At 37.1% G+C, this 14,941-nt stretch overlaps 1 protein-coding gene and 1 pseudogene across 8 annotated transcripts in view; one reads left to right on the top strand and one right to left on the bottom strand.

The window, feature by feature from the left end:
• LOC112828779 (small ribosomal subunit protein uS5 pseudogene) overlaps positions 1-13,706 on the bottom strand; it is a 19,264-nt pseudogene extending 5,558 nt beyond the window's left edge.
• Positions 1-14,941, top strand: part of DNM3 (dynamin 3) — a 569,456-nt gene that overhangs the window by 45,773 nt on the left and 508,742 nt on the right. The gene's annotated exons all lie outside the window — the stretch shown is intronic.

Raw genomic sequence — 14,941 nt, forward strand, 5'->3', positions numbered from 1 at the left:
TTTCTTTCTTTCTTTCTTTCTTTCTTTCTTTCTTTCTTTCTTTCTTTTTAAAGATTTATTTATTTATTTTAGAAAGAGAGAGGGAGACTGTGTGTGGATGTGTGCACACTGTGAGGACAGGGTAGAGGGAGACAAGCAGCCTCCCTGATGAGCGTGGAGCCCACCGTGGGGCTTGTTCCCAGGATCCTGAGATCATGACCTGAGCTGAAACCAAAGGTTGGACACTTAACCAGCTGAGCCACTTAGGCACCCCAAGCTGTTTCACTTTCTTATCATTTATGTATTTATATATGCACTTTAAATTTACTTCAAGAATTTTTTCTTTGCGTTCACAACTTGGCAGTCTGGAGCAAGAGACCTAGCTTTTGGCCTGTCTCAGCTTTTGGCATGCCTTCCTCACTGAGCTTAATCATTTCTAGCTTTTGATTTAAACTGAACAATGTGCAGCTCTTTGACTTGAACACTGAGAGACCATTGTTGGGTTATTAGTTGGCCTAATTTCAGTATTGTTTTGTTTTAGGCATTAGGAGGCCAGAGGAGAGGGAGAATGACAGGGAATAGTCAGTGGAGCAGTCAAAAGGCATACGATGTTTGTGGATTAAGTTTGCTGTCTTCTTATATGGGTGCAGTTCTTAGTGCCCCAAAACAATTGCAATAGTAACAACAAAGATCACTGATCACAGATCACTGTAACAACTATAATAACGATGAAAAAGTCTGAAATATTTTGAGAATTAGCAACATGTGACATAGAGACATGAAATAAGCAAATGCTGTTGGAAAAATGGCTCTGATGGACTTCCTTGACACAGGGTTGCCACAGACCTTCAATACGTAAAAAATGCAGTATCTGCAAAGTGCATCAAAGTAAAGTACATTAAAAGAAGGTATGCTTGTATAAGAAACAACTGGGAGGACTTGTGTTACTGTGGCTAAAATGAATTTCAGAGATCCTTTCTTTTGTCTCCTCCCCTCTTCTGCCCACCTCCCTCTTCTTTAAAGAATCCCATTGGTCAGTAAGTTGTTACATGGAAAATTGCCTTTGCTTTTGTTATTTACAGTATGTTTTTAGGAGTTTTGGAATGATATGGAAGTCCTTAACAGAAGAGTTAGAATCAAAGCTTATTGCATTCTGGCTATGGCTTGAATTTGGAATAAGAAAGGGCAAACATAAAAGTTGTAGTCTTATGATCTGAGGATTAAGTTAAGAAGTCATTAGCAATGAACATGTGTCTAGTAATTTCATTTACAAGCCATTTGATTAATGACTACACTGTAAACATTTGTTCAGATTCACATAGCTCTCTTAAAGCTGAATTGTTTTTGCAAGTTGGCACACAGTTATCTTTTCTGGTTTAATGTTTGAAAGACTCATTACATATCTTATTACTAGAAAGTTATTTCCCATTGGTTATAGTAGAATTATATTTTAATGTGATATGATTGGTTAATAACACATTATCATCAAAAGCAGGAGAAGGTAGATTTATCAGGCAATTGAATTACTGGAGATGTTATTGCTGTAAGGGAAAACCCAATTACCTCTGGGTTGTGGACAAGGAACTTCCCGTTTCCTATTGGAGATCTAAAATTGATTACATTCAGGCTAGTCGACTTATGCTGTAATTCCTAGAATCACAAGATTCTAGAGATATTAGGACTTTAGAAGTTATCTAATCACACATCCTCATTTAAAAATAAGGTTATTTGTGTGAAAGGTCTCTTGCTCAAAGTCACACTGGAGTCAGAACCCAAAGACCATAATAGCCCTGACCATTACTTCTAAATACAGAGTGTCTCTTCTCTGTTTATACAAGGTATACATTCTGAATAAGTGAATAAAATCTTAAAAACAAACAAAACAAAAAACCTGGGATCCAGTCCTGATTGGGCTCCCGGCTCAGCGGGGAGTCTGCTTCTCCCTCTCCCTCTCTCCCTGTCAAATAAATAAATAAAATCTTTATACATACTGGAGGCAGAATTTTTTAAAATTTTGTTTACATTGGGGCGCCTGGGTGGCTCAGTCGTTAAGCGTCTGCCTTCAGCTCTGGTCATGATCCCAGGGTCCTAGGATCGAGCCCCGCATCGGGCTCCCTGCTCCACGGGAAGCCTGCTTCTCCCTCTCTTGCTCCCCCTGCTTGTGTTCCCTCTCTCGCTGTGTCTCTCTCTGTCAAATAAATAAAATCTACAAAAAAAAAAAAATTTTTGTTTACATCTAATATTTAAAAGGTTTTCTATAGTTTTCATGGATGCATTAACTAGAAAGCCAAGTCTTAGTCTTTTTTTAAAGTAAATTCTTTGATTTACCTTTATTATTGTCAGGGTGTATCAGAGTAGCAAAATTGTTCCATTCTTCCTCTTCTTTTTTCAGTATAATTGACACACAATGTTACTTTAGATTTAGTTATAAAGCATAGTGATTCAACAACTCTCAAAGTTAGGCTATCCTCACCACAAGTGTAGCTATTGATGTGAAGTGGACTGGGAGTGAGCGGTCCAGAAGGAATTCTTGAGACGTTTTCTGGGTAAAAAGGTGTTTTTTATGAAAGTCTGGGGACAGGACCCACGAGCAGAAAGAGCTGCCCTGGGATTGTGAGGAGCAATTGATTGTATACCTTTAAGTTGGGAGGGGCAGAGATAAAGAAAGTTTTCAAAAGGATTTTCATATGTTAAAGAAGACTTACAGGATCCTTGAGGGATCAACCCTGGCAAGCTAAGGTTGCTTTTTGCTGCTAGCAAAGCATTAACATTAAGGAAATTGTGAGTTCCTTTGAGGAATGTCACTCTGCCTGTCTCAAGTACTTGCAAGTTGTAAGGAAATTTAATTTTATCTACACTTCTTTTGCCTTTGTTCTCCTCATCAGCTACTGTCTGTCACCATGCAGTGCTATTACAATACCATCAACTCTAGTCCCTATGCTCTACCAATCATTCCATTCTTTATGGATCTTTTCCCAGTGAATTGTGGGACCCATAAAAAAGGTAAATCTTGTATTTATTTTTGTTGTGCTTTATTTACTTTTATTTACTTTCATTTTATTTTATTTTTTTAAAATTTTATTTATTTGAGAGAGAGAATGAAAGAGAGAGAGAGCCTGAGAGGGGGGAGGGTCAGAGGGAGAAGCAGACTCCCAGCTCAGCAGGGAGCCCGATGTGGGACTTGATCCTGGGACTCCAGGATCACCTGAGCCACCCAAGTGCCCCTTTATTTACTTTTAAATAGGCGATTCTTTCACAAAATTTCTACTTTAACATTTCTTTGATAATTTATAAAGACATTTATGCATCCTACATATATATAAATATGTATGTATCTTGTCAGTATTTGAAAAGATTTGAGATTTATTTCATTTGCTGTTAATATATTAAACCAGAGTATTGAGTTATTTTAAGGTGTGTCATGCTAATGTAGTTTTTTCCCAATCGAAACAAATGGAACCTTTAGAATATATAAATAAACCAATCCTTACAATCTGATTAATTTTAAAGAGGAGTGTGACTCTATTATGCTTTCTGTAATCTGTCTTATATTTTAACACTCATGTGGTCAAGAAATTCTTGGTTATCTTCTACTTTTTTTCCCCTTAGTATTCTTTTTTTATTATTATATTAACATAGTTAGAAATTGGCTCGTTATTATCATTATATGTTAAGAATGTAGAGGGATTTTTGTTTTTCTTTATGATTAGGAAAAACATTTGCTTGTGAAGTGTGAAAAAATAGTAATGTTATATTTGCAATAGAGTTTTGAAGCCAGTTCCCAGGGCTACACAGTGAAAAAAGATAGTGGAGCTGGGAATAAAACCAAGGTCATATGAGATTCATTTTTCTTAGTGGATGGGAAATAACATCACTTCCCCAGAGAACGAACTCTGTAGCTATTAGAAACAAGAGTTCTGGGGCACCTGGCTGGCTCAGTCTGTAGAACATGTGACTCTTGATCTTGGGGTTGTGAGTTTGAGCCCCAAGTTGGGTGGAGAGATTGCTTAAAAATCTTAAAAAAAAAACAATTAAGAGTTCTTAATTTAGATTATAATACTGGCAGAGATGCAAGAAATAATAGGTACGGGAATTTCTAGCATCTTATTGTTGGCTGGAAGTCTGATTCTGCTAAAAGAAGAGGAAGGCATTATAATGAAAGGACCCCAAAATAGGTGTCAATTTCCATTTGCCTGGCCTTAAGTGGCCTTAAGTGGCCTTAAGTAAATAATTTAATTGTTTTTAGCCTTCAGGCAATAACACCTGTCTTTCCAAACTTCTAAGGTAATTGTGAGGATTAAATATGATAATGCACGTGAAAATATTTTGTATATAGTGCTATACAGATGTGAGTTAGCATTAAGCCAGAGCATCTGATGCATTCTCCTTTTATCTTGCCAACAGTGTCATCTCTTTGAAGGTGGACAAAGCCAGTGGAGAGAATTATAATTCTGTATCTTTTAATGACTATCAAAGAATATATTGGTGGTATAGCCTTAAAAGGAATTCTGGGAAAGGTGACCTTATTAGAGTTTATAATGTCAAGGCAAGGTGGTACTGCATATCATTTTTTAAAAAGTAGATTTTGGGGTGCATGGGTGACTCACTCAGTTAACCATCCAACTATTGATTTCCACTCAGGTCACGAACTCAGGGTCGTGAGATGGAGCCCCACCTGGGGCTCTGCGCTGGGCCTGGAGCCTGCTTAAGATTCTCTTTCTCCCTCTCCCTCTCCCTCTGCCCTGCCCCACCCCTCGCCTGAGCTCTCTTTAAAAAAAAAAAGAAAAGAAAAAGTAGATTTTAAGAAGTTTAGAGAAAAAGTAGATATTTTAAAGGAACTGTGACCTATGAAGATGGTGATAATAAAAAATGAAATTCTGATGATTTACTTGTGAATGATGTAAACAGCAGAGAAAGGTTTGCCGGCAAGGTATTTTATCTAACAAACCCAGCGATATAGACAACTCTCTGAGCACAAAGGTCACAGGAAATATACAAAATATCAAGGAAGGAGCATGTAACTAAGGAAAAATACAAGAGTAGCATTTATTTAAAATGGAGTTGGTGACTTTCCCATATAGTACAATTGGCTTTAAAATATGCATCTAACAGAACATATTTCAAAGTTAGAACAGTGGCTACTAGCTACTCCCTGGTTATGACTGGAAAAGAATTCAAATGAAAGTTTAGGTGTGATAGTGTTAGGGAGGCTAAAACTGGGAATTAGCTGAGGTTTATGAAAAGGTTAGGGCAAATAAACCAATAAAAACAAGTAAAGACAGGAGAAGAGGACTCTTGTTTGTTTTTTAAAATTGAAGCTCTTTCCAGAAGATAGTGGAGGATGAGGTCGGTGATTAGGGAAGATGAAAAGCCTCTTAAAAACTATTCTTTACTGGAAATACATTGCAGAGACTGACTGAATAGTCACTAGGGATAGTTGTAGGAAGTGAAACATTTGGGTTTAAGTGTCTTTCTTTTTAGCGTTACTGTTTAATGTATTCGGTTGGTGTAGCCACTGTGCATGCATGGATGTCTGGGTGTGTTGTAGTCCATCCTCATCTAAATTTAAGCCCCATTTTGTGTTCTTCTGATTAGGATTTACCGGTCACAGTTTATAGATTTTTAGTGATACTGAATGCTGAGAATGAGGGTATAAGAAAAAATTGATGAGAAAAACTACATGTTTTCCAGCCTCTAGTCTACAAATCATCCCTAATTATTTGTAGTAAGATCAGTGAATCAAATGATGATCATGGATACAATTCTTCAGATATCTGTTCTCAGTGTGGGGTAAAGGACCAGAAAGAACATTAAGAGCATCTTATAATGCCTGGGGATCCCTTATTAAACCTCTCTTCCAAAGCTGATATGATATGTAGCACCTTAAAATGAGCTATTTATTTGGCTGTGCATTCTCATTTACATTTTATGTTCAAATTCTTTATAGCTTATATCAAAAGAGAAGAATAGAGCCTGGCAGCAACCCCTTTTGTAAGGCCATATTTAAAGCTTAGTTTGATATTGTACTGTAAGAGGGATGCTAAAAATAATGTTCATAGTGAATCTGTTTTCCAGTTTTATTTTAAGATTTGGCTTTTTAAAGCTATCTTTAGCCTTGTATGGAAGTACTTATTCCATGAATTTATATAGAAGTAGCATTTCTGGCCAAGTAGAAAAAAAAATGACTAGTTGATTCATTTTCCTAGAAAACTAACAGATGCTTTCCTAGAGATAAAACAAAATCAAATTTATTTAAAATTGACTTGATGACTTTCCTGTAGTAAAGCTGGCTTTAAGACATGCATTTAACGTAACATATTCAAAGTTAGAATAATGGCTACCAGCTACTCCTTGACTCTGGATTAAAAAGAATTCATATGAAGTTTTAGATGTCAGTTGAATTAACTTATAAGCAACTTCCAATGGGGAAAGAAATCATTAAGTTGACACTTTTTTTTTTGACACTGGTTCTGCAAAATAAATTTGAGATTTATAGAGTGGCCTTAGTTCACGCTAGAATAGTAATAACTCCTAATTCTGTATGTGTGTGTATGGAGGGGAAGGGTGTGTATAAATCTATCTAGGAGGATATCTTTTTAGTCTTGATTATTAGACACTAATTATAGAAGTAAAATGTAAGCAGTGATGCATCCTGAACTGAAGGTCAAGTAACAATGGACATAGTTTCTAAAAGTCACTCTACATGGTTGAAAAAAATCTGTGTGTGTGTGTGTGTGTGTGTGTGTGTGTGTGTGTGTGTGTGTGTATAGTTATGTTAGTCACCATACAGTACATCATTAGTTTTTGATGTAGTGTTCCATGATTCATTGCGTATAACACCCAGTGCTCCATACAATACGTGCCCTCCTTAATACCCATCAATGGGCTAACCCATCCCCCCACACCCCCTCCCCTCTAAAACCCTCAGTTTGTATCTCGGAGTCCATAGTCTCTCATGGTTCATCTCCCCCTCTGATTTCCCCCCCTTCATTTTTCCCTTCCTTCTCTAATGTCCTCCGTGCTATTCCTTATAATAATAAGTGAAACCATATATGATAATTGACTTTCTCTGCTTGACTTATTCACTTAGACTTATTCTCCTCCAGTCCCATCCATGTTGATGCAAAAGCTGGGTATTCATCCTTTCTGATGGCTGAGTAATATTCCATTGTATATATGGACCACATCTTCTTTATCCATTCATCTGTTGAAGGGCATCTCGGCTCTTTCCACAGTTTGGCTATTATGGACATTGCTGCTATGAACATTGGGGTGCATATGGCCCTTCTTTTCACTACATCTGTGTCTTTGGGGTAAATACCCAGTAGTGCAGTTGCTGGGTCATAGGTAGCTCTATTTTTAATTTTTTAAGGAACCTCCATACTGTTTTCCTAAGTGGCTATACCAACTTGCATTCCCACCAAAATACAGCATCCTTTCCTGATTAAACCTCTTCAGAGTATAGGGATAGAGGGAACGTTTCTTAATTTCATAAAATCCATCTATGAAAAACCCACAGTGAGTATCATTCTCAATGGGAAGAAGCTGAGAGCCTTTCCCTTAAGATTAGGAACACGGCAAGGATGCCTACTCTCGCCACTATTGTTCAATATAGCACAGAAGTCCTAGCAACCGCAATCAGACAACAAAAAGAAATAAAAGGTATTCAGATTGGCAAAGAAGAAGTCAAACTCTTTCTCTTCGCAGATGGTATGATACTTTATGTGGAAAACCCAAAAGACTCCACCCCCAAATTACTAGAACTCATACAGCAATTCAGTAATGTGGCAGGATACAAAATCAATGCATAGAAATCAGTTGCTTTCTTATACACTAACAATGTAACCATAGAAAGAGAAATTAGAGAATTGATCCTATTTACAATAGCACCAAAAACCATAAGATACCTTGGAATAAACCTAACCAAAGAAGTAAAGGATCTATACTCTAGGAACCACAGAACACTCATGAAAGAAATTGAAGAAGACACAGAAAGATGGAAAAACTTTCCATGCTTTTGGATCGGAAGAATAAGCATTGTTAAAATGTCTATGCTGCCCAGAGCAATCTATACCTTCAACGCCATCTTTCAAAATACCAACGGCATTTTTCAAAGTGCTGGAACAAACAATCCTAAAATTTGTATGGAATCAGAAAAGACCCCAAATCGCCAAGGAAATGCTGAAAAAGAAAAACAAAGCTGGAGGCATCACATTGCCTGATTTCAAGCTATATTACAAAGCTGTGATCACCAAGACAGCATGGTACTGGCACAAAAACAGATACATAGACCAATGGAACAGAATAGAGAGCCCAGATATGGACCCTCAACTCTATGGTCAAATAATCAACAAAGCAGGAAAACATATGCAATGGAAAAAAGACTTTAATAAATGGTGCTGGGAAAATTGTACAGCTATATACAGAAGAATGAAACTCGACCATTCTCTTACACCATATACAAAGATAAACTCAAAATGGATGAAAGACCTCAACATGAGACAGGAATCTATCAAAATCTTAGAGGAGAACATAGGCAGTATCCTCTTCAACATTGGCCACAGCAACTTCTTTCAAGACACGTCTCCAAAGGCAAGGGAAACAAAAGTGAAAATGAACTTTTGGGACTTCATCAAGATAAAAAGCTTCTGCACAGCAAAGGAAACAGTCAACAAAACAAAGAGGCAACCCACAGAATGGGAGAAGATTTTTGCAAATGACACTACAGACAAAGGGCTGGTGTCCAAGATCTATAAAGAACTTCTCAAACTCAACATCCAAAAACAAATAATCAAGTCAAAAAATGGGCAGAAGACCTGAATAAACACTTCTTAAGAAGACATACAAATGGCTAACAGACACATGAAAAAATGTTCATCATCAGTAGCCATCAGGGAAATTCAAATCAAAACCACATTGAGATACCACCTTACACCAGTTGAATGGCAGAAATTGACAAGGCAAGAAACAACAAATGTTGGAGAGGTTGTGGAGAAAGGGGAACCCTCTTACACTGTTAGTGGGAAAAAATCTGGTTCTTAAAAATACATTAGTTACTGAAAATCATTCCATGTAATTGACTTTATTATATGGTTTTGCAGCCAAAATGCTGGGATGGCCAACAAAGATAGTGCAGAAGGCTCCCATATACCCCACACCCAATTTCCACTATTATTAAAATCTTACATGAATATGGTACGTTTGTTACAATTATCAAACCAATATGGATGTATTTTTTATTAATTAAAGTCCATATTTTATTTATATTTTCTTGTTTTTTTTTGTTTTTGTTTTTTTTTTTGTTTTTGTTTTTTTTACCTCCTGGCCTTTTTCTATTCCCAGATCCCATCCAGGATAGCATACTTCACTTGGTGATCCTGTCTGTTTAGGGTCTTCCTGACTATGACAGTTTATCAGACTTCTCTTATTTTTGATGATATTGATAGTTTTGAAGAGTACCGATCAGGCATTTGGTGGAATGTCTCTTAATTGGAATTTGTCTGATGTTTTTATCATGGGGTTATATGTTTTTGAGTGAAAGACCACAGAGGGAAATTGCCCTTTTCATTACATATCAAAGGTACATACTGTCGGCACGACTTACTAGTATTTTTTTAAAAGATTTATTTATTTTGGAGAAAGAGGGCCAAGAGCACGCACACGCTCATGTGCACAGGGGGGAGGGGCAAAGGGAGAGGGAGAGAGAGAATCTCAAGCAGACTCCCCACTGAGTGCAGAGCCCGATGTGGGGCTTGATCTCATGACCCTGAGATCTTGACCTGAGCAGAAATCAGGAGTCACACTTAACCAACTGAGCCACCCAGGTGCCCAGCATGACTTGTTAGTATTGATGTTGACCATTAGCATCTCACTGAGGTAGTGTTTGCCGGGTTTCTTCCTGTCCCTACTGTATTCTTTGGGCAGAAGTCACTACACTTACAGAGTGGGTGTTCTGCTCCTCTTCCCAGAGGGTAGATTTTTTATGCAAATTACTTGGCATTCTTCTGCATGGCAGATTTGTTTCTTCTTCATTCATTCATTTATTTTGTCATTTATATCAAAATGGACTCATGGATATTTATTTTATACTTTGGGTTATAATCCAACAGTACTTTATTTATTTTGTCACTCAAACTGTTCCGTTGGAAGTTCTTTCAGTTGGCTCCTCCATCCCTTTGACAAACTTCCATCATTGTGCGTGTGCATGTGTGTGTTTTGAGCACTTCTTTGCTTTCTATCACTGTAAGATGCTCCAGGATCATCTTTTATATTTCCTGCCCTAGTCCCAGAATCAGCTATTTCCCCAAGGAGCCCTGGTTCCTTTTATGGAGAATGGTATTAGAAACCAAGATCCAGATAGGGTGCTCATTGCTTCTAGGCCCTCTCAGTTGACAGAGCAGGGAGATATATATGTGTATATGTATCTGTATATATAAAATCTGTGTATATACATATATTTATAAATATTTCTGTATATGCCCATCTGCTTTTATGTTAAATTAAATGAGTTCATATTGATATCTCCAACTCTAATCCATTACCACATGGATAATTCTAACCTACTCTTCCTGATGATCTGTAATTTCTCATTCCAACAGTAAGAAACTTGGCTCCTGCCATCCATTTATTTACTTAATTGTTCATTCCAGTACACATGTATAGCAGTAACAGAATTGTTAATTTTTATCCCGGGGGGGGGGGGGGGGGGGGAGGTTTCCAGCTTTATCAGCCAGAATATAGTGGTTATATGCAGTTACTTTTTGCCTTTACTCTTGCAGATTTCACTCATTTCCACTTATTTAGGTCAGCACTTTCCCCCTCTACACCTTTCAGTGAGGTTGTTTCATACATCTGTAATACAGTTAGAGTGTTTTGTCACATTCTGCATTCCATTCTGGGGTCATTGATTAAAAAAATGCATGCCTTCAGGTTCACTCTTTGTGCTGTAAAGTTTTATAGGTTTTAACAATGTGTAGTGTCATGTATTCATCACTACAGTGTCATATACCCAAAATTATTTTTAATTGTTTAATATTTGACCAATTTTGATTAAAAAATCCAATGGTTTTTGGAGAGTCAATCTAATATAATTTGAAATGTAAGCCAGTGTATTATTTATATGCAGGTACATAAAGTAGCTAAGTAAGCTAAGTTTTAAGTTATCATAAGGATATGTCATAATCTTAAATATATAATTATATTTTACATATTTAATAAGCATTATGACAAAATTCCTATAATTTTTCTGGTACAACAGTCATGTCAGACAGTCTCCAAATTATTTGCATTTTCAAAGAAGAGTAGATATTCATCCAAATATGTCTACCCTGGTGTTAGGATTTTAGGTAGTGTTAACAATGAATTACAAACTAGTATGCAGTGTTGGGAAATCTTGCTCTCTAGGGTCAGCTTCCCTTACTTATATCTTAGTGTATTGCTTTATTTCTTGATTCATTTTCAAACCTTCTTCAAGTCTTCTTTTTGACCATCTTCAGTTGGTCCCCAAGCCATACCTTCTTTATGAAACAGGGCTACATTTCTTCATTGAACAAGTAATTTTTGAGCATCTTCTATATGTGTGACATTGTGTTAGGGGCAGGGGTCCAGATTATAGATCAGCCAAAATGGGTGGCTAAAATGCTTTCGGAACCAACAGCTCCCAGACTGCTGAGTTTCATAAGTCAGTTAAAAAGCAAACAAATAAACCCCCCCCCCCGAGACTTTGGCAGTGGATGTTAAGTTGCCATCTTTTTTTATTTTGTCAAGTGTGTACATTAAAAATGAACAACAAACAACAAACAAGACTTTCATTAAGTAGGATTTGTTTTGCCCCTTCCAAATGTCTAATTTAAATTTCTTACTATGTTCGTTTCTCTAATTAGTATAAGCTTCCCCTACCCCAATCCTTTATTTGAAGACTTTTTTTTTTCTCACCAACTTAAGATATATCCTACTCCACAGATGTCAAGGGTAGACCTTTATTATTATTTATTATTTATTTATTTTTTTAAGGGTAGACCTTTAATGAGTAGAACAGATGTCAGAGATTTGACAGTAGAGAATAATCATGTCTATCTTTTGTCAATCTTTTGATTCTAAGTAAGGGAAATGCTGTGGAGAATTGCTTCTTTGGTTGGAAACCTAAATTAGCACATGCTGTTCCATAGTGAATGCTTGCTTAATAAATATCTGCTAAATGAATAAAAAATGAATCTTTTCAAATCATCTCATTCATTAATTTGAAGATAGATCTAACATCTGACAGGAACTTCCTTTACTGCTAACAATCTGGCATTTTCTATATTTTATAGATGAACATAATAAAAATATGATCTTTGTTCTAATTGGCCAGTGGTAGAATTTAACCTTGGTTTTCTGACTTTGTTGCAACCATTTTTCTGAATAAGAAATTATTTTAAAATCAGGACATTTCTTATTATTGTTTTCGTTTTGAACCATGTTTCACAAGTAAGCTTTTTATAGAGCATACCATGACATTTTGTGGATTTAGTGATCCTATAAATCTAGCTCCATCACCTCTAAGACCCAGTAAGACTGAGATTAAAAAAAAATTATTTTAAGTCTTTAGGATATAAATAAAAAATGGAATATGCTTATGAAGGTTTAGAGATTTCTAGAATTTAATCAAGAGATGATTTCATTTTCAGAAACTTGTTTTCCCTTATTAAAGAAATACATGTTCATTGAAGTATATTTAGAAAACAGATAAAATGATAAGGAGATAAAAACTACCCATAATCTAGTCACCTAGAAGTTAACCACTTTTAATATTTAGGCATAGACTTATGTTATATTATACTGTTATATGATTTGAAAATGTAATATATGTATATACATACATGTATTAGATACATTATACATTTAGGCTTACTAATTTGATTTTTCACTTAATAGTAGAGAGTGATTTTTTTCATATTAATTATTCTGTTACACCATTCTTAATGATTGCTAGTATTCCATTGTATGATACATTCCCTCTTTTTGGATGTTTATACGGTAGTCCCTCCTTATCCATAGTTTTGCTTCTGCGGTTTCAGTTACCCGCAGTCAGCCGTGGTCTGGAAGCAGATGATCCTCCTTCTGACAGATCATCAGAAGGTCAATAGTAGCCTCATGCCATGTCACAATACCTGTATCAGTCACATTCTTCATCTCATCATGTAGGCATTTTATCATCTCACATCGCAGGAAGAAGGGTGAGTATAGTACAAGATATTTTAAACGGGAGACCACATTCACACAACTTTTACTATAGTATATTGTTATAATTCTATTTTATTATTATTATTTGTTGTTAATCTTTTATTGTACCTAGTTTATAAGTTAAACTTTATCGTAGGTATGTATGTGTAGGAAAAACAGTATATATGGGGTCCCGTACCATCCGTGGCTTCAGGCATTCACTGGGAGTCTTGGAATGTATCTCCCATGGATAAGGGAGGAACTCCTGTATTATTTCCAGTCACAGTTTCATTTTAATCTTGTTAATTGAAGAGGAGGTTATGCTATTTACTTTTTAGGAGAAAGGGATGATGCGGTGTCTTTGAAGCTAAAGTGAAGTAGGGCAGCAGTGCCCGCGAGTGCGGTGAACCCCTGACCCGGGACGCTCCTCTGCTCACTGGCCTGGCTGGGCTGCCTGGTGGTTGGTAGCCCCGCTGAGAGAGCGGCGGCCTCCGTGGCGTCAGCAGGAACAGAGCTGGCTTCATCGCTGCTCTTTGTCTCGGATTTGGTGCTGGTGTGTTGGGCCCGCTGCTGCCATGTGATGGCTTGTAAGCAGCACTACACACAGGATCTGTAACTCCTTTTGAAAGCTCTATTGTGAGATGCTGCTGAGTTTTAGTGCAGGGGAGGTTTTTGCTAGTGTGTTGCTTTTGGGTTCTTTCAAATGTGAATGTGCCTTCCTCTAAAGAGTCCCAAGTAAGGAAAGCACTAGTCTTAAAGATGAATTAAATTATCCTTTACTTGAAGCCTCCTATAATAGAACAGTAGCATAATAGAAAAGTGAGTGCTCAGATTTCTTTGTCTACTTTGCAATGCAGTTAATCACCATAAGAGAAGTGAGAAATAAGAGAGGAGGTGGGAATCAGGGACGGTTTCATAAGTGAGATGATATTTGAATGGGGCAATCAAGAGTGGGTTCGATTTTGCAATAGTAACAAATGACAAGGAAGCACAGAAATGTGGACAATGGTAGTTACCCAGGGTTTGATCTTTTATTCATTTGTAAAACATTAATTGAGGGACTATGATGTACCAGGAATTACACTAAAATTTGGTTACATGAGGATGACATGGTTCCTGCTTTCTAGGAGTTAACAGGATGGTTGGGAAGATGGAAAATAGACAGACATAACATAGTTGGCTCTATAATACAGGTTTCTACAAATAATATATAATTCAGAGTAGGGATATCATCGCTGAGCCTCGGCAGAGTAACAGAAGTCTTGTAGGGGCTGATCGCTGAGCTGAGTCTTGAAGGACATGGGGGCCGGTGGGGAGGGCTCTCCAGGTAGAGGAGAATCCAGGTAGAGGAGACTGTGCAAAAACAAGGGTGTAAGAAAGAAGACTGAATCTCCAGGGTGCTGCTGAGAGTTCAGTGTATGGCAAAGGAAGAGATTGCCAAGTGGAGGAGGATTGGCAATACATACTTTACAAGGGCTTGCGTTAAGACAATAGGGATGGGGAGAAAATCAAGGAGAACTTCCAAATTTTTGCTTGGGTGATGGTGCCATTCACTATTCTAGGAAAAAAAAAACAACAACCAAAATCAAGGAGGAAGAGATGGGGAAAGCAGTGTGTTCCATTTGGGACATGATGCGTTTGGAGTGCTTGTGATACATTGATATAGCAAGTAGAAGTTTGGAGCTCAGAAGAGAGATCAGGACTGCAGATTCGTGAGTGGCAACTACTAGCAGGGAGTCCATGAAACCCCTGAGGGAGA

Source organism: Callorhinus ursinus, unplaced genomic scaffold (genome assembly GCF_003265705.2).
Source record: "Callorhinus ursinus isolate GAN/ISIS: 27379988/994484 unplaced genomic scaffold, GSC_fseal_2.0 scaffold13, whole genome shotgun sequence".
Classification (NCBI taxonomy): domain Eukaryota; kingdom Metazoa; phylum Chordata; class Mammalia; order Carnivora; family Otariidae; genus Callorhinus; species Callorhinus ursinus.